General features: G+C 44.4%; 13 non-coding genes across 13 annotated transcripts; all 13 read left to right on the forward strand.

Annotated features, from left to right (window-relative positions):
* Positions 1-520: 520 nt before the first annotated feature.
* trnai-aau (transfer RNA isoleucine (anticodon AAU)) lies at positions 521-594 on the forward strand. The gene has a single exon. It is a non-coding gene; the product is annotated as a tRNA-Ile (tRNA).
* A 2,196-nt stretch (positions 595-2,790) lies between these two features.
* trnai-aau (transfer RNA isoleucine (anticodon AAU)) lies at positions 2,791-2,864 on the forward strand. Its single transcript has one exon. It is a non-coding gene; the product is annotated as a tRNA-Ile (tRNA).
* A 2,196-nt stretch (positions 2,865-5,060) lies between these two features.
* Positions 5,061-5,134, forward strand: trnai-aau (transfer RNA isoleucine (anticodon AAU)). Its single transcript has one exon. It is a non-coding gene; the product is annotated as a tRNA-Ile (tRNA).
* A 2,191-nt stretch (positions 5,135-7,325) lies between these two features.
* Positions 7,326-7,399, forward strand: trnai-aau (transfer RNA isoleucine (anticodon AAU)). The gene has a single exon. It is a non-coding gene; the product is annotated as a tRNA-Ile (tRNA).
* Positions 7,400-9,595: 2,196 nt separating this feature from the next.
* Positions 9,596-9,669, forward strand: trnai-aau (transfer RNA isoleucine (anticodon AAU)). Its single transcript has one exon. It is a non-coding gene; the product is annotated as a tRNA-Ile (tRNA).
* A 2,196-nt stretch (positions 9,670-11,865) lies between these two features.
* Positions 11,866-11,939, forward strand: trnai-aau (transfer RNA isoleucine (anticodon AAU)). Its single transcript has one exon. It is a non-coding gene; the product is annotated as a tRNA-Ile (tRNA).
* Positions 11,940-14,135: 2,196 nt separating this feature from the next.
* On the forward strand, positions 14,136-14,209 carry trnai-aau (transfer RNA isoleucine (anticodon AAU)). Its single transcript has one exon. It is a non-coding gene; the product is annotated as a tRNA-Ile (tRNA).
* Positions 14,210-16,405: 2,196 nt separating this feature from the next.
* Positions 16,406-16,479, forward strand: trnai-aau (transfer RNA isoleucine (anticodon AAU)). The gene has a single exon. It is a non-coding gene; the product is annotated as a tRNA-Ile (tRNA).
* A 532-nt stretch (positions 16,480-17,011) lies between these two features.
* Positions 17,012-17,083, forward strand: trnae-uuc (transfer RNA glutamic acid (anticodon UUC)). The gene has a single exon. It is a non-coding gene; the product is annotated as a tRNA-Glu (tRNA).
* Positions 17,084-18,676: 1,593 nt separating this feature from the next.
* Positions 18,677-18,750, forward strand: trnai-aau (transfer RNA isoleucine (anticodon AAU)). The gene has a single exon. It is a non-coding gene; the product is annotated as a tRNA-Ile (tRNA).
* Positions 18,751-19,282: 532 nt separating this feature from the next.
* Positions 19,283-19,354, forward strand: trnae-uuc (transfer RNA glutamic acid (anticodon UUC)). The gene has a single exon. It is a non-coding gene; the product is annotated as a tRNA-Glu (tRNA).
* Positions 19,355-20,947: 1,593 nt separating this feature from the next.
* On the forward strand, positions 20,948-21,021 carry trnai-aau (transfer RNA isoleucine (anticodon AAU)). Its single transcript has one exon. It is a non-coding gene; the product is annotated as a tRNA-Ile (tRNA).
* A 531-nt stretch (positions 21,022-21,552) lies between these two features.
* trnae-uuc (transfer RNA glutamic acid (anticodon UUC)) lies at positions 21,553-21,624 on the forward strand. Its single transcript has one exon. It is a non-coding gene; the product is annotated as a tRNA-Glu (tRNA).
* Positions 21,625-22,070: the final 446 nt, after the last annotated feature.

Below are 22,070 nucleotides of genomic sequence, written 5' to 3' on the forward strand. Positions count from 1 at the left end.
ATCATTATACTTTACATTGACACAACCTGAGCTCTGAGATGTGTTTGGGACCCATTGCCCCGAAACGAGGACAGAGTGGGTGGGGCAATTCCTTCCGGGGTCAGGTTTTCTTTCAGAAAGGTGTGAGAAAACTTTGCTTCGTTCACTGTCAGACCGAAATAGTTCAGTTGGGAAGGCGTTTGACTGAAGATCCAGATGGTTCATGGCTCAATCCCGTGTTTCAGCAATTTTTGGTTATTTCGCGTTCCCTTCATTCTAAGGGTAGTGGCTGATTTTATATCGGGACAGTGGGCTGTTCAGCGGTTGCGTGATAATAATTTTCAACATGAATTGTTTTTAGATTCAGCGCTCTTTCTCTGTTACGTTCTATTTACACTCTGCGCAGTGTTGTAGATGAACAGTGAACAATGTTTAAGCGATGTGATGTGTTCAATGTTTATGCAGTAAATCTGTCATCCAGTGTGAGTTGGAAACACAATCCCCGCAGACTGAGCTTTCACGCAACGTTAACACAATTTGTGGCCGGTTAGCTCAGTTGGTTAGAGCGTGGTGCTAATAACGCCAAGGTCGCGGGTTCGATCCCCGTACGGGCCATTCCAGTGTTTTTCATAATTTTTATTCGGTTTTTAGTCACGTTGAAAATCAAATCTTTATAATGAAACAAATCCACACAGAATCCCAAGGGTTGGGAATTATTTGGAATAACAGTCATTGCTTCTTTGCCGACGGGGTGGAGAGGCACATCTTTCTGTTTATTTCTGTTTCTTGGTTTGCTGATAAAGGATGAACCGGAGGCCTGTTCCCGTAAATGCTCAAAAGTAGGAACAGACAGACAGAACGGTTCTGTCGCCTGGAGATGGGCAAAAGAAAGCAGTTCATGACAAAAACACTAAATGAAATGTTCACCCGGCACCGAGAGTGAAAAATCCCGAGAAAAGGACAGAATGAAATAGATTTCAGTGGATGCCTACCCGCACGTGATGCTGTGGATGCGCGGACATATCTTTGGTTATCTGCACAAAAAATGCCATTTGCAACGAACTGTTTTACCTGGCGAGAATTTGGAAGGAGCAAGCAGGAAAGACTGTGTTGGTCTGCTTGTTGGCAAGCAAATGTGCAGCAGCTTCCCTGGTGGTCCAGTGGTTAGGCTTCGGCGCTTTCACCGCTGCGGCCCGGGTTCGATTCCTGGTCAGGGATCATTGTATTTCCGACCGTTTGAATTGCAAGGCTGTTCCTGAACAAATTTACAGCTCACTGCACTCTTGCTGCCCCAACCATCAGCAGCGCATCATTCGTTGTCGTGATACAGCACACACTTCAGTGCCATCCGTTTCAAACTCAGCAGTAAATGGGGAGATCTCGCTCAACAAGTGCTGATTGACACCGTAAATGTTGCCAATCGTGGATTATTTTAGCCTTCCGTGAACATTTTTGCGGCACATCACTCTAGCTTACCATCTGTCAATGCATTGCCAGTGTGGAAATATTCAGCATTTTAAACTTAGCAACGTCTGCAAGACTGGAATCAGTGAATGCCTGGGCCACGGCCCTGATAACTTATCCCGAGCATTCATTTTGCCTGGGCCCCTCCTATATTGAACATTGGCTCACTGTGTGTCTATGTTTAGCGTTCACAGGCAATTTACAAGCTCTGAATTTCCCAGCAGTGAATTCATGGAGTGATTGATCTAACCGACATTCAACATCAGTATTGTTAAGTCTCTCCTTGATTCGCGACACTTATCTCTCTTAGGCATAGCACTGCTGTGGACTGAACCTGTTAGAATTTCACCTTGCCTCGGGGTCAGTGCGGCTATGTGGGACTTCGACCGGTCTCCCTTTCACAGCCCATCAGTGTCGAGAAAAGAACGGGGTATTTTACTGACATTTTATGTTCTCAAACAGTTATAAACTCTGCAGTATATTTCACTGTGTCTTCAAGACGGTGACATCGAGCCTGTTGTGCAAGCTTTGTTTCTTTATGAACACTTCAGCAGAACATTAAATCAACATGTGGAACTAGAATTGCTGATTGACACTGTACGTTTGCCAACATTTAACTGCAGTGTGAAAACAATCACCATTATAATTAGGCTTCCATTACGTTCTTGCACGACATCACCCGAAGTAACCTAGTTGATCACAGCACAGATATCAGTTACTTCATTGCCAGTGCGAAATAATAGACAATTTGAACTTAGCAACGTGTACAAGACCACTGCCTGGATCGTTGGCAGTGATAACGGAACATGAGCATTAAGATTTTCGGTATCATTATACTTTACATTGACACAACCTGAGCTCTGAGATGTGTTTGGGACCCATTGCCCCGAAACGAGGACAGAGTGGGTGGGGCAATTCCTTCCGGGGTCAGGTTTTCTTTCAGAAAGGTGTGAGAAAACTTTGCTTCGTTCACTGTCAGACCGAAATAGTTCAGTTGGGAAGGCGTTTGACTGAAGATCCAGATGGTTCATGGCTCAATCCCGTGTTTCAGCAATTTTTGGTTATTTCGCGTTCCCTTCATTCTAAGGGTAGTGGCTGATTTTATATCGGGACAGTGGGCTGTTCAGCGGTTGCGTGATAATAATTTTCAACATGAATTGTTTTTAGATTCAGCGCTCTTTCTCTGTTACGTTCTATTTACACTCTGCGCAGTGTTGTAGATGAACAGTGAACAATGTTTAAGCGATGTGATGTGTTCAATGTTTATGCAGTAAATCTGTCATCCAGTGTGAGTTGGAAACACAATCCCCGCAGACTGAGCTTTCACGCAACGTTAACACAATTTGTGGCCGGTTAGCTCAGTTGGTTAGAGCGTGGTGCTAATAACGCCAAGGTCGCGGGTTCGATCCCCGTACGGGCCATTCCAGTGTTTTTCATAATTTTTATTCGGTTTTTAGTCACGTTGAAAATCAAATCTTTATAATGAAACAAATCCACACAGAATCCCAAGGGTTGGGAATTATTTGGAATAACAGTCATTGCTTCTTTGCCGACGGGGTGGAGAGGCACATCTTTCTGTTTATTTCTGTTTCTTGGTTTGCTGATAAAGGATGAACCGGAGGCCTGTTCCCGTAAATGCTCAAAAGTAGGAACAGACAGACAGAACGGTTCTGTCGCCTGGAGATGGGCAAAAGAAAGCAGTTCATGACAAAAACACTAAATGAAATGTTCACCCGGCACCGAGAGTGAAAAATCCCGAGAAAAGGACAGAATGAAATAGATTTCAGTGGATGCCTACCCGCACGTGATGCTGTGGATGCGCGGACATATCTTTGGTTATCTGCACAAAAAATGCCATTTGCAACGAACTGTTTTACCTGGCGAGAATTTGGAAGGAGCAAGCAGGAAAGACTGTGTTGGTCTGCTTGTTGGCAAGCAAATGTGTAGCAGCTTCCCTGGTGGTCCAGTGGTTAGGCTTCGGCGCTTTCACCGCTGCGGCCCGGGTTCGATTCCTGGTCAGGGATCATTGTATTTCCGACCGTTTGAATTGCAAGGCTGTTCCTGAACAAATTTACAGCTCACTGCACTCTTGCTGCCCCAACCATCAGCAGCGCATCATTCGTTGTCGTGATACAGCACACACTTCAGTGCCATCCGTTTCAAACTCAGCAGTAAATGGGGAGATCTCGCTCAACAAGTGCTGATTGACACCGTAAATGTTGCCAATCATGGATTACTTTACCCTTCCGTGAACATTTTTGCGGCACATCACTCTAGCTTACCATCTGTCAATGCATTGCCAGTGTGGAAATATTCAGCATTTTAAACTTAGCAACGTCTGCAAGACTGGAATCAGTGAATGCCTGGGCCACGGCCCTGATAACTTATCCCGAGCATTCATTTTGCCTGGGCCCCTCCTATATTGAACATTGGCTCACTGTGTGTCTATGTTTAGCGTTCACAGGCAATTTACAAGCTCTGAATTTCCCAGCAGTGAATTCATGGAGTGATTGATCTAACCGACATTCAACATCAGTATTGTTAAGTCTCTCCTTGATTCGCGACACTTATCTCTCTTCAGCATAGCACTGCTGTGGACTGAACCTGTTAGAATTTCACCTTGCCTCGGGGTCAGTGCGGCTATGTGGGACTTCGACCGGTCTCCCTTTCACAGCCCATCAGTGTCGAGAAAAGAACGGGGTATTTTACTGACATTTTATGTTCTCAAACAGTTATAAACTCTACAGTATATTTCACTGTGTCTTCAAGACGGTGAGATCGAGCCTGTTGTGCAAGCTTTGTTTCTTTATGAACACTTCAGCAGAACATTAAATCAACATGTGGAACTAGAATTGCTGATTGACACTGTACGTTTGCCAACATTTAACTGCAGTGTGAAAACAATCACCATTATAATTAGGCTTCCATTACGTTCTTGCACGACATCACCCTAAGTAACCTAGTTGATCACAGCACAGATATCAGTTAATTCATTGCCAGAGCGAAATAATAGACAATTTGAACTTAGCAACGTGTACAAGACCACTGCCTGGATCGTGGGCAGTGATAACGGAACATGAGCATTAAGATTTTCGGTATCATTATAATTTACATTGACACAACCTGAGCTCAGAGATTTGTTTGGGACCCATTGCCCCGAAACGAGGACAGAGTGGGTGGGGCAATTCCTTCCGGGGTCAGGTTTTCTTTCAGAAAGGTGTGAGAAAACTTTGCTTCGTTCACTGTCAGACCGAAATAGTTCAGTTGGGAAGGCGTTTGACTGAAGATCCAGATGGTTCATGGCTCAATCACGTGTTTCAGCAATTTTTGGTTATTTCGCGTTCCCTTCATTCTAAGGGTAGTGGCTGATTTTATATCGGGACAGTGGGCTGTTCAGCGGTTGCGTGATAATAATTTTCAACATGAATTGTTTTTAGATTTCGCGCTCTTTTTCTGTTACGTTCTATTTACACTCTGCGCAGTGTTGTAGATGAACAGTGAACAATGTTTAAGCGATGTGATGTGTTCAATGTTTATGCAGTAAATCTGTCATCCAGTGTGAGTTGGAAACACAATCCCCGCAGACTGAGCTTTCACGCAACGTTAACACACTTTGTGGCCGGTTAGCTCAGTTGGTTAGAGCGTGGTGCTAATAACGCCAAGGTCGCGGGTTCGATCCCCGTACGGGCCATTCCAGTGTTTTTCATAATTTTTATTCGGTTTTTAGTCACGTTGAAAATCAAATCTTTATAATGAAACAAACAGAATCCCAAGGGTTGGGAATTATTTGGAATAACAGTCATTGCTTCTTTGCCGACGGGGTGGAGAGGTACATCTTTCTGTTTATTTCTGTTTCTTGGTTTGCTGATAAAGGATGAACCGGAGGCCTGTTCCCGTAAATGCTCAAAAGTAGGAACAGACAGACAGAACGGTTCTGTCGCCTGGAGATGGGCAAAAGAAAGCAGTTCATGACAAAAACACTAAATGAAATGTTCACCCGGCACCGAGAGTGAAAAATCCCGAGAAAAGGACAGAATGAAATAGATTTCAGTGGATGCCTACCCGCACGTGATGCTGTGGATGCGCGGACATATCTTTGGTGTTCTGCACAAAAAATGCCATTTGCCACGAACTGTTTCACCTGGCGAGAATTTGGAAGGAGCAAGCAGGAAAGACTGTGTTGGTCTGCTTGTTGGCAAGCAAATGTGTAGCAGCTTCCCTGGTGGTCCAGTGGTTAGGCTTCGGCGCTTTCACTGCTGCGGCCCGGGTTCGATTCCCGGTCAGGGATCATTGTATTTCCGGCCGTTTGAATTGCTAGGCTGTTCCTGAACAAATTTACAGCTCACTGCACTCTTGCTGCCCCAACCATCAGCAGCGCATCATTCGTTGTCGTGATACAGTACACACTTCAGTGCCATCCGTTTCAAACTCAGCAGTAAATGGGGAGATCTCGCTCAACAAGTGCTGATTGACACCGTAAATGTTGCCAATCATGGATTACTTTACCCTTCCGTGAACATTTTTGCGGCACATCACTCTAGCTTACCATCTGTCAATGCATTGCCAACGTGGAAATATTCAGCATTTTAAACTTAGCAACGTCTGCAAGACTGGAATCAGTGAATGCCTGGGCCATGGCCCCTGATAACTTATCCCGAGCATTCATTTTACCTGGGCCCCTCCTATATTGAACATTGGCTCACTGTGTGTCTATGTTTAGCGTTCACAGGCAATTTATAAGCTCTGAATTTCTCAGCAGTGAATTCATGGAGTGATTGATCTAACTTACATTCAACATCAGTATTGTTAAGTCTCTCCTTGATTCGCGACACTTATCTCTCTTCAGCATAGCACTGCTATGGACTGAACCTGTTAGAATTTCACCTTGCCTCGGGGTCAGTGCGACTATGTGGGACTTCGGCCGGTCTCCCTTTCACAGCCCATCAGTGTCGAGAAAAGAACGGGGTATTTTACTGACATTTTATGTTCTCAAACAGTTATAAACTCTACAGTATATTTCACTGTGTCTTCAAGACGGTGAGATCGAATCTGTTGTGCAAGCTTTGTTTCTTTATGAACACTTCAGCAGAACATTAAATCAACATGTGGAACTAGAATTGCTGATTGACACTGTACGTTTGCCAACATTTAACTGCAGTGTGAAAACAATCACCATTATAATTAGGCTTCCATTACGTTCTTGCACGACATCACCCTAAGTAACCTAGTTGATCACAGCACAGATATCAGTTAATTCATTGCCAGTGCGAAATAATAGACAATTTGAACTTAGCAACGTGTACAAGACCACTGCCTGGATCGTGGGCAGTGATAACGGAACATGAGCATTAAGATTTTCGGTATCATTATAATTTACATTGACACAACCTGAGCTCTGAGATGTGTTTGGGACCCATTGCCCCGAAACGGAGACAGAGTGTGTGGGGCAATTCCTTCCGGGGTCAGGTTTTCTTTCAGAAAGGTGTGAGAAAACTTTGCTTCGTTCACTGTCAGACCGAAATAGTTCAGTTGGGAAGGCGTTTGACTGAAGATCCAGATGGTTCATGGCTCAATCCCGTGTTTCAGCAATTTTTGGTTATTTCGCGTTCCCTTCATTCGAAGGATAGTGGCTGATTTTATATCGGGACAGTGGGCTGTTCAGCGGTTGCGTGATAATAATTTTCAACATGAATTGTTTTTAGATTTAGCGCTCTTTTTCTGTTACGTTCTATTTACACTCTGCGCAGTGTTGTAGATGAACAGTGAACAATGTTTAAGCGATGTGATGTGTTCAATGTTTATGCAGTAAATCTGTCATCCAGTGTGAGTTGGAAACACAATCCCCGCAGACTGAGCTTTCACGCAACGTTAACACAATTTGTGGCCGGTTAGCTCAGTTGGTTAGAGCGTGGTGCTAATAACGCCAAGGTCGCGGGTTCGATCCCCGTACGGGCCATTCCAGTGTTTTTCATAATTTTTATTCGGTTTTTAGTCACGTTGAAAATCAAATCTTTATAATGAAACAAATCCACACAGAATCCCAAGGGTTGGGAATTATTTGGAATAACAGTCATTGCTTCTTTGCCGACGGGGTGGAGAGGCACATCTTTCTGTTTATTTCTGTTTCTTGGTTTGCTGATAAAGGATGAACCGGAGGCCTGTTCCCGTAAATGCTCAAAAGTAGGAACAGACAGACAGAACGGTTCTGTCGCCTGGAGATGGGCAAAAGAAAGCAGTTCATGACAAAAACACTAAATGAAATGTTCACCCGGCACCGAGAGTGAAAAATCCCGAGAAAAGGACAGAATGAAATAGATTTCAGTGGATGCCTACCCGCACGTGATGCTGTGGATGCGCGGACATATCTTTGGTTATCTGCACAAAAAATGCCATTTGCAACGAACTGTTTTACCTGGCGAGAATTTGGAAGGAGCAAGCAGGAAAGACTGTGTTGGTCTGCTTGTTGGCAAGCAAATGTGTAGCAGCTTCCCTGGTGGTCCAGTGGTTAGGCTTCGGCGCTTTCACTGCTGCGGCCCGGGTTTGATTCCTGGTCAGGGATCATTGTATTTCCGACCGTTTGAATTGCAAGGCTGTTCCTGAACAAATTTACAGCTCACTGCACTCTTGCTGCCCGAACCATCAGCAGCGCATCATTCGTTGTCGTGATACAGTACACACTTCAGTGCCATCCGTTTCAAACTCAGCAGTAAATGGGGAGATCTCGCTCAACAAGTGCTGATTGACACCGTAAATGTTGCCAATCATGGATTACTTTACCCTTCCGTGAACATTTTTGCGGCACATCACTCTAGCTTACCATCTGTCAATGCATTGCCAGTGTGGAAATATTCAGCATTTTAAACTTAGCAACGTCTGCAAGACTGGAATCAGTGAATGCCTGGGCCACGGCCCTGATAACTTATCCCGAGCATTCATTTTGCCTGGGCCCCTCCTATATTGAACATTGGCTCACTGTGTGTCTATGTTTAGCGTTCACAGGCAATTTACAAGCTCTGAATTTCCCAGCAGTGAATTCATGGAGTGATTGATCTAACCGACATTCAACATCAGTATTGTTAAGTCTCTCCTTGATTCGCGACACTTATCTCTCTTAGGCATAGCACTGCTGTGGACTGAACCTGTTAGAATTTCACCTTGCCTCGGGGTCAGTGCGGCTATGTGGGACTTCGACCGGTCTCCCTTTCACAGCCCATCAGTGTCGAGAAAAGAACGGGGTATTTTACTGACATTTTATGTTCTCAAACAGTTATAAACTCTGCAGTATATTTCACTGTGTCTTCAAGACGGTGAGATCGAGCCTGTTGTGCAAGCTTTGTTTCTTTATGAACACTTCAGCAGAACATTAAATCAACATGTGGAACTAGAATTGCTGATTGACACTGTACGTTTGCCAACATTTAACTGCAGTGTGAAAACAATCACCATTATAATTAGGCTTCCATTACGTTCTTGCACGACATCACCCTAAGTAACCTAGTTGATCACAGCACAGATATCAGTTACTTCATTGCCAGTGCGAAATAATAGACAATTTGAACTTCGCAACGTGTACAAGACCACTGCCTGGATCGTTGGCAGTGATAACGGAACATGAGCATTAAGATTTTCGGTATCATTATACTTTACATTGACACAACCTGAGCTCTGAGAAGTGTTTGGGACCCATTGCCCCGAAACGAGGACAGAGTGGGTGGGGCAATTCCTTCCGGGGTCAGGTTTTCTTTCAGAAAGGTGTGAGAAAACTTTGCTTCGTTCACTGTCAGACCGAAATAGTTCAGTTGGGAAGGCGTTTGACTGAAGATCCAGATGGTTCATGGCTCAATCCCGTGTTTCAGCAATTTTTGGTTATTTCGCGTTCCCTTCATTCTAAGGGTAGTGGCTGATTTTATATCGGGACAGTGGGCTGTTCAGCGGTTGCGTGATAATAATTTTCAACATGAATTGTTTTTAGATTCAGCGCTCTTTCTCTGTTACGTTCTATTTACACTCTGCGCAGTGTTGTAGATGAACAGTGAACAATGTTTAAGCGATGTGATGTGTTCAATGTTTATGCAGTAAATCTGTCATCCAGTGTGAGTTGGAAACACAATCCCCGCAGACTGAGCTTTCACGCAACGTTAACACAATTTGTGGCCGGTTAGCTCAGTTGGTTAGAGCGTGGTGCTAATAACGCCAAGGTCGCGGGTTCGATCCCCGTACGGGCCATTCCAGTGTTTTTCATAATTTTTATTCGGTTTTTAGTCACGTTGAAAATCAAATCTTTATAATGAAACAAATCCACACAGAATCCCAAGGGTTGGGAATTATTTGGAATAACAGTCATTGCTTCTTTGCCGACGGGGTGGAGAGGCACATCTTTCTGTTTATTTCTGTTTCTTGGTTTGCTGATAAAGGATGAACCGGAGGCCTGTTCCCGTAAATGCTCAAAAGTAGGAACAGACAGACAGAACGGTTCTGTCGCCTGGAGATGGGCAAAAGAAAGCAGTTCATGACAAAAACACTAAATGAAATGTTCACCCGGCACCGAGAGTGAAAAATCCCGAGAAAAGGACAGAATGAAATAGATTTCAGTGGATGCCTACCCGCACGTGATGCTGTGGATGCGCGGACATATCTTTGGTTATCTGCACAAAAAATGCCATTTGCCACGAACTGTTTTACCTGGCGAGAATTTGGAAGGAGCAAGCAGGAAAGACTGTGTTGGTCTGCTTGTTGGCAAGCAAATGTGTAGCAGCTTCCCTGGTGGTCCAGTGGTTAGGCTTCGGCGCTTTCACCGCTGCGGCCCGGGTTCGATTCCTGATCAGGGATCATTGTATTTCCGACCGTTTGAATTGCAAGGCTGTTCCTGAACAAATTTACAGCTCACTGCACTCTTGCTGCCCCAACCATCAGCAGCGCATCATTCGTTGTCGTGATACAGTACACACTTCAGTGCCATCCGTTTCAAACTCAGCAGTAAATGGGGAGATCTCGCTCAACAAGTGCTGATTGACACCGTAAATGTTGCCAATCATGGATTACTTTACCCTTCCGTGAACATTTTTGCGGCACATCACTCTAGCTTACCATCTGTCAATGCATTGCCAGTGTGGAAATATTCAGCATTTTAAACTTAGCAACGTCTGCAAGACTGGAATCAGTGAATGCCTGGGCCACGGCCCTGATAACTTATCCCGAGCATTCATTTTGCCTGGGCCCCTCCTATATTGAACATTGGCTCACTGTGTGTCTATGTTTAGCGTTCACAGGCAATTTACAAGCTCTGAATTTCCCAGCAGTGAATTCATGGAGTGATTGATCTAACCGACATTCAACATCAGTATTGTTAAGTCTCTCCTTGATTCGCGACACTTATCTCTCTTAGGCATAGCACTGCTGTGGACTGAACCTGTTAGAATTTCACCTTGCCTCGGGGTCAGTGCGGCTATGTGGGACTTCGACCGGTCTCCCTTTCACAGCCCATCAGTGTCGAGAAAAGAACGGGGTATTTTACTGACATTTTATGTTCTCAAACAGTTATAAACTCTGCAGTATATTTCACTGTGTCTTCAAGACGGTGAGATCGAGCCTGTTGTGCAAGCTTTGTTTCTTTATGAACACTTCAGCAGAACATTAAATCAACATGTGGAACTAGAATTGCTGATTGACACTGTACGTTTGCCAACATTTAACTGCAGTGTGAAAACAATCACCATTATAATTAGGCTTCCATTACGTTCTTGCACGACATCACCCTAAGTAACCTAGTTGATCACAGCACAGATATCAGTTACTTCATTGCCAGTGCGAAATAATAGACAATTTGAACTTCGCAACGTGTACAAGACCACTGCCTGGATCGTTGGCAGTGATAACGGAACATGAGCATTAAGATTTTCGGTATCATTATACTTTACATTGACACAACCTGAGCTCTGAGAAGTGTTTGGGACCCATTGCCCCGAAACGAGGACAGAGTGGGTGGGGCAATTCCTTCCGGGGTCAGGTTTTCTTTCAGAAAGGTGTGAGAAAACTTTGCTTCGTTCACTGTCAGACCGAAATAGTTCAGTTGGGAAGGCGTTTGACTGAAGATCCAGATGGTTCATGGCTCAATCCCGTGTTTCAGCAATTTTTGGTTATTTCGCGTTCCCTTCATTCTAAGGGTAGTGGCTGATTTTATATCGGGACAGTGGGCTGTTCAGCGGTTGCGTGATAATAATTTTCAACATGAATTGTTTTTAGATTCAGCGCTCTTTCTCTGTTACGTTCTATTTACACTCTGCGCAGTGTTGTAGATGAACAGTGAACAATGTTTAAGCGATGTGATGTGTTCAATGTTTATGCAGTAAATCTGTCATCCAGTGTGAGTTGGAAACACAATCCCCGCAGACTGAGCTTTCACGCAACGTTAACACAATTTGTGGCCGGTTAGCTCAGTTGGTTAGAGCGTGGTGCTAATAACGCCAAGGTCGCGGGTTCGATCCCCGTACGGGCCATTCCAGTGTTTTTCATAATTTTTATTCGGTTTTTAGTCACGTTGAAAATCAAATCTTTATAATGAAACAAATCCACACAGAATCCCAAGGGTTGGGAATTATTTGGAATAACAGTCATTGCTTCTTTGCCGACGGGGTGGAGAGGCACATCTTTCTGTTTATTTCTGTTTCTTGGTTTGCTGATAAAGGATGAACCGGAGGCCTGTTCCCGTAAATGCTCAAAAGTAGGAACAGACAGACAGAACGGTTCTGTCGCCTGGAGATGGGCAAAAGAAAGCAGTTCATGACAAAAACACTAAATGAAATGTTCACCCGGCACCGAGAGTGAAAAATCCCGAGAAAAGGACAGAATGAAATAGATTTCAGTGGATGCCTACCCGCACGTGATGCTGTGGATGCGCGGACATATCTTTGGTTATCTGCACAAAAAATGCCATTTGCAACGAACTGTTTTACCTGGCGAGAATTTGGAAGGAGCAAGCAGGAAAGACTGTGTTGGTCTGCTTGTTGGCAAGCAAATGTGTAGCAGCTTCCCTGGTGGTCCAGTGGTTAGGCTTCGGCGCTTTCACCGCTGCGGCCCGGGTTCGATTCCTGATCAGGGATCATTGTATTTCCGACCGTTTGAATTGCAAGGCTGTTCCTGAACAAATTTACAGCTCACTGCACTCTTGCTGCCCCAACCATCAGCAGCGCATCATTCGTTGTCGTGATACAGTACACACTTCAGTGCCATCCGTTTCAAACTCAGCAGTAAATGGGGAGATCTCGCTCAACAAGTGCTGATTGACACCGTAAATGTTGCCAATCATGGATTACTTTACCCTTCCGTGAACATTTTTGCGGCACATCACTCTAGCTTACCATCTGTCAATGCATTGCCAGTGTGGAAATATTCAGCATTTTAAACTTAGCAACGTCTGCAAGACTGGAATCAGTGAATGCCTGGGCCACGGCCCTGATAACTTATCCCGAGCATTCATTTTGCCTGGGCCCCTCCTATATTGAACATTGGCTCACTGTGTGTCTATGTTTAGCGTTCACAGGCAATTTACAAGCTCTGAATTTCCCAGCAGTGAATTCATGGAGTGATTGATCTAACCGACATTCAACATCAGTATTGTTAAGTCTCTCCTTGATTCGCGACACTTATCTCTCTTCAGCATAGCACTGCTGTGGACTGAACCTGTTAAAATTTCACCTTGCCTCGGGGTCAGTGCGGCTATGTGGGACTTCGACCGGTCTCCCTTTCACAGCCCATCAGTGTCGAGAAAAGAACGGGGTATTTTACTGACATTTTATGTTCTCAAACAGTTATAAACTCTACAGTATATTTCACTGTGTCTTCAAGACGGTGAGATCGAATCTGTTGTGCAAGCTTTGCTTCTTTATGAACACTTCAGCAGAACATTAAATCAACATGCGGAACTAGAATTGCTGATTGACACTGTACGTTTGCCAACATTTAACTGCAGTGTGAAAACAATCACCATTATAATTAGGCTTCCATTACGTTCTTGCACGACATCACCCTAAGTAACCTAGTTGATCACAGCACAGATATCAGTTACTTCATTGCCAGTGCGAAATAATAGACAATTTGAACTTCGCAACGTGTACAAGACCACTGCCTGGATCGTTGGCAGTGATAACGGAACATGAGCATTAAGATTTTCGGTATCATTATACTTTACATTGACACAACCTGAGCTTTGAGAAGTGTTTGGGACCCATTGCCCCGAAACGAGGACAGAGTGGGTGGGGCAATTCCTTCCGGGGTCAGGTTTTCTTTCAGAAAGGTGTGAGAAAACTTTGCTTCGTTCACTGTCAGACCGAAATAGTTCAGTTGGGAAGGCGTTTGACTGAAGATCCAGATGGTTCATGGCTCAATCCCGTCTTTCAGCAATTTTTGGTTATTTCGCGTTCCCTTCATTCTAAGGGTAGTGGCTGATTTTATATCGGGACAGTGGACTGTTCAGCGGTTGCGTGATAATAATTTTCAACATGAATTGTTTTTAGATTCAGCGCTCTTTCTCTGTTACGTTCTATTTACACTCTGCGCAGTGTTGTAGATGAACAGTGAACAATGTTTAAGCGATGTGATGTGTTCAATGTTTATGCAGTAAATCTGTCATCCAGTGTGAGTTGGAAACACAATCCCCGCAGACTGAGCTTTCACGCAACGTTAACACAATTTGTGGCCGGTTAGCTCAGTTGGTTAGAGCGTGGTGCTAATAACGCCAAGGTCGCGGGTTCGATCCCCGTACGGGCCATTCCAGTGTTTTTCATAATTTTTATTCGGTTTTTAGTCACGTTGAAAATCAAATCTTTATAATGAAACAAATCCACACAGAATCCCAAGGGTTGGGAATTATTTGGAATAACAGTCATTGCTTCTTTGCCGACGGGGTGGAGAGGCACATCTTTCTGTTTATTTCTGTTTCTTGGTTTGCTGATAAAGGATGAACCGGAGGCCTGTTCCCGTAAATGCTCAAAAGTAGGAACAGACAGACAGAACGGTTCTGTCGCCTGGAGATGGGCAAAAGAAAGCAGTTCATGACAAAAACACTAAATGAAATGTTCACCCGGCACCGAGAGTGAAAAATCCCGAGAAAAGGACAGAATGAAATAGATTTCAGTGGATGCCTACCCGCACGTGATGCTGTGGATGCGCGGACATATCTTTGGTTATCTGCACAAAAAATGCCATTTGCAACGAACTGTTTTACCTGGCGAGAATTTGGAAGGAGCAAGCAGGAAAGACTGTGTTGGTCTGCTTGTTGGCAAGCAAATGTGTAGCAGCTTCCCTGGTGGTCCAGTGGTTAGGCTTCGGCGCTTTCACCGCTGCGGCCCGGGTTCGATTCCTGATCAGGGATCATTGTATTTCCGACCGTTTGAATTGCAAGGCTGTTCCTGAACAAATTTACAGCTCACTGCACTCTTGCTGCCCCAACCATCAGCAGCGCATCATTCGTTGTCGTGATACAGTACACACTTCAGTGCCATCCGTTTCAAACTCAGCAGTAAATGGGGAGATCTCGCTCAACAAGTGCTGATTGACACCGTAAATGTTGCCAATCATGGATTACTTTACCCTTCCGTGAACATTTTTGCGGCACATCACTCTAGCTTACCATCTGTCAATGCATTGCCAGTGTGGAAATATTCAGCATTTTAAACTTAGCAACGTCTGCAAGACTGGAATCAGTGAATGCCTGGGCCACGGCCCTGATAACTTATCCCGAGCATTCATTTTGCCTGGGCCCCTCCTATATTGAACATTGGCTCACTGTGTGTCTATGTTTAGCGTTCACAGGCAATTTACAAGCTCTGAATTTCCCAGCAGTGAATTCATGGAGTGATTGATCTAACCGACATTCAACATCAGTATTGTTAAGTCTCTCCTTGATTCGCGACACTTATCTCTCTTCAGCATAGCACTGCTGTGGACTGAACCTGTTAAAATTTCACCTTGCCTCGGGGTCAGTGCGGCTATGTGGGACTTCGACCGGTCTCCCTTTCACAGCCCATCAGTGTCGAGAAAAGAACGGGGTATTTTACTGACATTTTATGTTCTCAAACAGTTATAAACTCTACAGTATATTTCACTGTGTCTTCAAGACGGTGAGATCGAATCTGTTGTGCAAGCTTTGCTTCTTTATGAACACTTCAGCAGAACATTAAATCAACATGCGGAACTAGAATTGCTGATTGACACTGTACGTTTGCCAACATTTAACTGCAGTGTGAAAACAATCACCATTATAATTAGGCTTCCATTACGTTCTTGCACGACATCACCCTAAGTAACCTAGTTGATCACAGCACAGATATCAGTTAATTCATTGCCAGAGCGAAATAATAGACAATTTGAACTTAGCAACGTGTACAAGACCACTGCCTGGATCGTGGGCAGTGATAACGGAACATGAGCATTAAGATTTTCGGTATCATTATAATTTACATTGACACAACCTGAGCTCAGAGATTTGTTTGGGACCCATTGCCCCGAAACGAGGACAGAGTGGGTGGGGCAATTCCTTCCGGGGTCAGGTTTTCTTTCAGAAAGGTGTGAGAAAACTTTGCTTCGTTCACTGTCAGACCGAAATAGTTCAGTTGGGAAGGCGTTTGACTGAAGATCCAGATGGTTCATGGCTCAATCCCGTGTTTCAGCAATTTTTGGTTATTTCGCGTTCCCTTCATTCTAAGGGTAGTGGCTGATTTTATATCGGGACAGTGGGCTGTTCAGCGGTTGCGTGATAATAATTTTCAACATGAATTGTTTTTAGATTTAGCGCTCTTTTTCTGTTACGTTCTATTTACACTCTGCGCAGTGTTGTAGATGAACAGTGAACAATGTTTAAGCGATGTGATGTGTTCAATGTTTATGCAGTAAATCTGTCATCCAGTGTGAGTTGGAAACACAATCCCCGCAGACTGAGCTTTCACGCAACGTTATCACACTTTGTGGCCGGTTAGCTCAGTTGGTTAGAGCGTGGTGCTAATAACGCCAAGGTCGCGGGTTCGATCCCCGTACGGGTCATTCCAGTGTTTTTCATAAATTTTATTCGGTTTTTAGTCACGTTGAAAATCAAATCTTTATAATGAAACAAATCCACACAGAATCCCAAGGGTTGGGAATTATTTGGAATAACAGTCATTGCTTCTTTGCCGACGGGGTGGAGAGGTACATCTTTCTGTTTATTTCTGTTTCTTGGTTTGCTGATAAAGGATGAACCGGAGGCCTGTTCCCGTAAATGCTCAAAATTAGGAACAGACAGACAGAACGGTTCTGTCGCCTGGAGATGGGCAAAAGAAAGCAGTTCATGACAAAAACACTAAATGAAATGTTCACCCGGCACCGAGAGTGAAAAATCCCGAGAAAAGGACAGAATGAAATAGATTTCAGTGGATGCCTACCCGCACGTGATGCTGTGGATGCGCGGACATATCTTTGGTGTTCTGCACAAAAAATGCCATTTGCCACGAACTGTTTCACCTGGCGAGAATTTGGAAGGAGCAAGCAGGAAAGACTGTGTTGGTCTGCTTGTTGGCAAAGCAAATGTGTAGCAGCTTCCCTGGTGGTCCAGTGGTTAGGCTTCGGCGCTTTCACCGCTGCGGCCCGGGTTCGATTCCCGGTCAGGGATCATTGTATTTCCGGCCGTTTGAATTGCTAGGCTGTTCCTGAACAAATTTACAGCTCACTGCACTCTTGCTGCCCCAACCATCAGCAGCGCATCATTCGTTGTCGTGATACAGCACACACTTCAGTGCCATCCGTTTCAAACTCAGCAGTAAATGGGGAGATCTCGCTCAACAAGTGCTGATTGACACCGTAAATGTTGCCAATCATGGATTACTTTACCCTTCCGTGAACATTTTTGCGGCACATCACTCTAGCTTACCATCTGTCAATGCATTGCCAGTGTGGAAATATTCAGCATTTTAAACTTAGCAACGTCTGCAAGACTGGAATCAGTGAATGCCTGGGCCACGGCCCTGATAACTTATCCCGAGCATTCATTTTGCCTGGGCCCCTCCTATATTGAACATTGGCTCACTGTGTGTCTATGTTTAGCGTTCACAGGCAATTTACAAGCTCTGAATTTCCCAGCAGTGAATTCATGGAGTGATTGATCTAACCGACATTCAACATCAGTATTGTTAAGTCTCTCCTTGATTCGCGACACTTATCTCTCTTCAGCATAGCACTGCTGTGGACTGAACCTGTTAAAATTTCACCTTGCCTCGGGGTCAGTGCGGCTATGTGGGACTTCGACCGGTCTCCCTTTCACAGCCCATCAGTGTCGAGAAAAGAACGGGGTATTTTACTGACATTTTATGTTCTCAAACAGTTATAAACTCTACAGTATATTTCACTGTGTCTTCAAGACGGTGAGATCGAATCTGTTGTGCAAGCTTTGCTTCTTTATGAACACTTCAGCAGAACATTAAATCAACATGCGGAACTAGAATTGCTGATTGACACTGTACGTTTGCCAACATTTAACTGCAGTGTGAAAACAATCACCATTATAATTAGGCTTCCATTACGTTCTTGCACGACATCACCCTAAGTAACCTAGTTGATCACAGCACAGATATCAGTTAATTCATTGCCAGAGCGAAATAATAGACAATTTGAACTTAGCAACGTGTACAAGACCACTGCCTGGATCGTGGGCAGTGATAACGGAACATGAGCATTAAGATTTTCGGTATCATTATAATTTACATTGACACAACCTGAGCTCAGAGATTTGTTTGGGACCCATTGCCCCGAAACGAGGACAGAGTGGGTGGGGCAATTCCTTCCGGGGTCAGGTTTTCTTTCAGAAAGGTGTGAGAAAACTTTGCTTCGTTCACTGTCAGACCGAAATAGTTCAGTTGGGAAGGCGTTTGACTGAAGATCCAGATGGTTCATGGCTCAATCCCGTGTTTCAGCAATTTTTGGTTATTTCGCGTTCCCTTCATTCTAAGGGTAGTGGCTGATTTTATATCGGGACAGTGGGCTGTTCAGCGGTTGCGTGATAATAATTTTCAACATGAATTGTTTTTAGATTTAGCGCTCTTTTTCTGTTACGTTCTATTTACACTCTGCGCAGTGTTGTAGATGAACAGTGAACAATGTTTAAGCGATGTGATGTGTTCAATGTTTATGCAGTAAATCTGTCATCCAGTGTGAGTTGGAAACACAATCCCCGCAGACTGAGCTTTCACGCAACGTTATCACACTTTGTGGCCGGTTAGCTCAGTTGGTTAGAGCGTGGTGCTAATAACGCCAAGGTCGCGGGTTCGATCCCCGTACGGGTCATTCCAGTGTTTTTCATAAATTTTATTCGGTTTTTAGTCACGTTGAAAATCAAATCTTTATAATGAAACAAATCCACACAGAATCCCAAGGGTTGGGAATTATTTGGAATAACAGTCATTGCTTCTTTGCCGACGGGGTGGAGAGGTACATCTTTCTGTTTATTTCTGTTTCTTGGTTTGCTGATAAAGGATGAACCGGAGGCCTGTTCCCGTAAATGCTCAAAATTAGGAACAGACAGACAGAACGGTTCTGTCGCCTGGAGATGGGCAAAAGAAAGCAGTTCATGACAAAAACACTAAATGAAATGTTCACCCGGCACCGAGAGTGAAAAATCCCGAGAAAAGGACAGAATGAAATAGATTTCAGTGGATGCCTACCCGCACGTGATGCTGTGGATGCGCGGACATATCTTTGGTGTTCTGCACAAAAAATGCCATTTGCCACGAACTGTTTCACCTGGCGAGAATTTGGAAGGAGCAAGCAGGAAAGACTGTGTTGGTCTGCTTGTTGGCAAAGCACATGTGTAGCAGCTTCCCTGGTGGTCCAGTGGTTAGGCTTCGGCGCTTTCACCGCTGCGGCCCGGGTTCGATTCCCGGTCAGGGATCATTGTATTTCCGGCCGTTTGAATTGCTAGGCTGTTCCTGAACAAATTTACAGCTCACTGCACTCTTGCTGCCCCAACCATCAGCAGCGCATCATTCGTTGTCGTGATACAGTACACACTTCAGTGCCATCCGTTTCAAACTCAGCAGTAAATGGGGAGATCTCGCTCAACAAGTGCTGATTGACACCGTAAATGTTGCCAATCATGGATTACTTTACCCTTCCGTGAACATTTTTGCGGCACATCACTCTAGCTTACCATCTGTCAATGCATTGCCAGTGTGGAAATATTCAGCATTTTAAACTTAGCAACGTCTGCAAGACTGGAATCAGTGAATGCCTGGGCCACGGCCCTGATAACTTATCCCGAGCATTCATTTTGCCTGGGCCCCTCCTATATTGAACATTGGCTCACTGTGTGTCTATGTTTAGCGTTCACAGGCAATTTACAAGCTCTGAATTTCCCAGCAGTGAATTCATGGAGTGATTGATCTAACCGACATTCAACATCAGTATTGTTAAGTCTCTCCTTGATTCGCGACACTTATCTCTCTTAGGCATAGCACTGCTGTGGACTGAACCTGTTAGAATTTCACCTTGCCTCGGGGTCAGTGCGGCTATGTGGGACTTCGACCGGTCTCCCTTTCACAGCCCATCAGTGTCGAGAAAAGAACGGGGTATTTTACTGACATTTTATGTTCTCAAACAGTTATAAACTCTGCAGTATATTTCACTGTGTCTTCAAGACGGTGAGATCGAATCTGTTGTGCAAGCTTTGCTTCTTTATGAACACTTCAGCAGAACATTAAATCAACATGCGGAACTAGAATTGCTGATTGACACTGTACGTTTGCCAACATTTAACTGCAGTGTGAAAACAATCACCATTATAATTAGGCTTCCATTACGTTCTTGCACGACATCACTCTAAGTAACCTAGTTGATCACAGCACAGATATCAGTTAATTCATTGCCAGAGCGAAATAATAGACAATTTGAACTTAGCAACGTGTACAAGACCACTGCCTGGATCGTGGGCAGTGATAACGGAACATGAGCATTAAGATTTTCGGTATCATTATAATTTACATTGACACAACCTGAGCTCAGAGATTTGTTTGGGACCCATTGCCCCGAAACGAGGACAGAGTGGGTGGGGCAATTCCTTCCGGGGTCAGGTTTTCTTTCAGAAAGGTGTGAGAAAACTTTGCTTCGTTCACTGTCAGACCGAAATAGTTCAGTTGGGAAGGCGTTTGACTGAAGATCCAGATGGTTCATGGCTCAATCCCGTGTTTCAGCAATTTTTGGTTATTTCGCGTTCCCTTCATTCTAAGGGTAGTGGCTGATTTTATATCGGGACAGTGGGCTGTTCAGCGGTTGCGTGATAATAATTTTCAACATGAATTGTTTTTAGATTTAGCGCTCTTTTTCTGTTACGTTCTATTTACACTCTGCGCAGTGTTGTAGATGAACAGTGAACAATGTTTAAGCGATGTGATGTGTTCAATGTTTATGCAGTAAATCTGTCATCCAGTGTGAGTTGGAAACACAATCCCCGCAGACTGAGCTTTCACGCAACGTTATCACACTTTGTGGCCGGTTAGCTCAGTTGGTTAGAGCGTGGTGCTAATAACGCCAAGGTCGCGGGTTCGATCCCCGTACGGGTCATTCCAGTGTTTTTCATAAATTTTATTCGGTTTTTAGTCACGTTGAAAATCAAATCTTTATAATGAAACAAATCCACACAGAATCCCAAGGGTTGGGAATTATTTGGAATAACAGTCATTGCTTCTTTGCCGACGGGGTGGAGAGGTACATCTTTCTGTTTATTTCTGTTTCTTGGTTTGCTATAAAGGATGAACCGGAGGCCTGTTCCCGTAAATGCTCAAAATTAGGAACAGACAGACAGAACGGTTCTGTCGCCTGGAGATGGGCAAAAGAAAGCAGTTCATGACAAAAACACTAAATGAAATGTTCACCCGGCACCGAGAGTGAAAAATCCCGAGAAAAGGACAGAATGAAATAGATTTCAGTGGATGCCTACCCGCACGTGATGCTGTGGATGCGCGGACATATCTTTGGTGTTCTGCACAAAAAATGCCATTTGCCACGAACTGTTTCACCTGGCGAGAATTTGGAAGGAGCAAGCAGGAAAGACTGTGTTGGTCTGCTTGTTGGCAAAGCAAATGTGTAGCAGCTTCCCTGGTGGTCCAGTGGTTAGGCTTCGGCGCTTTCACCGCTGCGGCCCGGGTTCGATTCCCGGTCAGGGATCATTGTATTTCCGGCCGTTTGAATTGCTAGGCTGTTCCTGAACAAATTTACAGCTCACTGCACTCTTGCTGCCCCAACCATCAGCAGCGCATCATTCGTTGTCGTGATACAGTACACACTTCAGTGCCATCCGTTTCAAACTCAGCAGTAAATGGGGAGATCTCGCTCAACAAGTGCTGATTGACACCGTAAATGTTGCCAATCATGGATTACTTTACCCTTCCGTGAACATTTTTGCGGCACATCACTCTAGCTTACCATCTGTCAATGCATTGCCAGTGTGGAAATATTCAGCATTTTAAACTTAGCAACGTCTGCAAGACTGGAATCAGTGAATGCCTGGGCCACGGCCCTGATAACTTATCACGAGCATTCATTTTGCCTGGGCCCCTCCTATATTGAACATTGGCTCACTGTGTGTCTATGTTTAGCGTTCACAGGCAATT

This window comes from Pristiophorus japonicus, unplaced genomic scaffold (assembly GCF_044704955.1).
Source record: "Pristiophorus japonicus isolate sPriJap1 unplaced genomic scaffold, sPriJap1.hap1 HAP1_SCAFFOLD_189, whole genome shotgun sequence".
In the NCBI taxonomy this organism is placed as follows: domain Eukaryota; kingdom Metazoa; phylum Chordata; class Chondrichthyes; family Pristiophoridae; genus Pristiophorus; species Pristiophorus japonicus.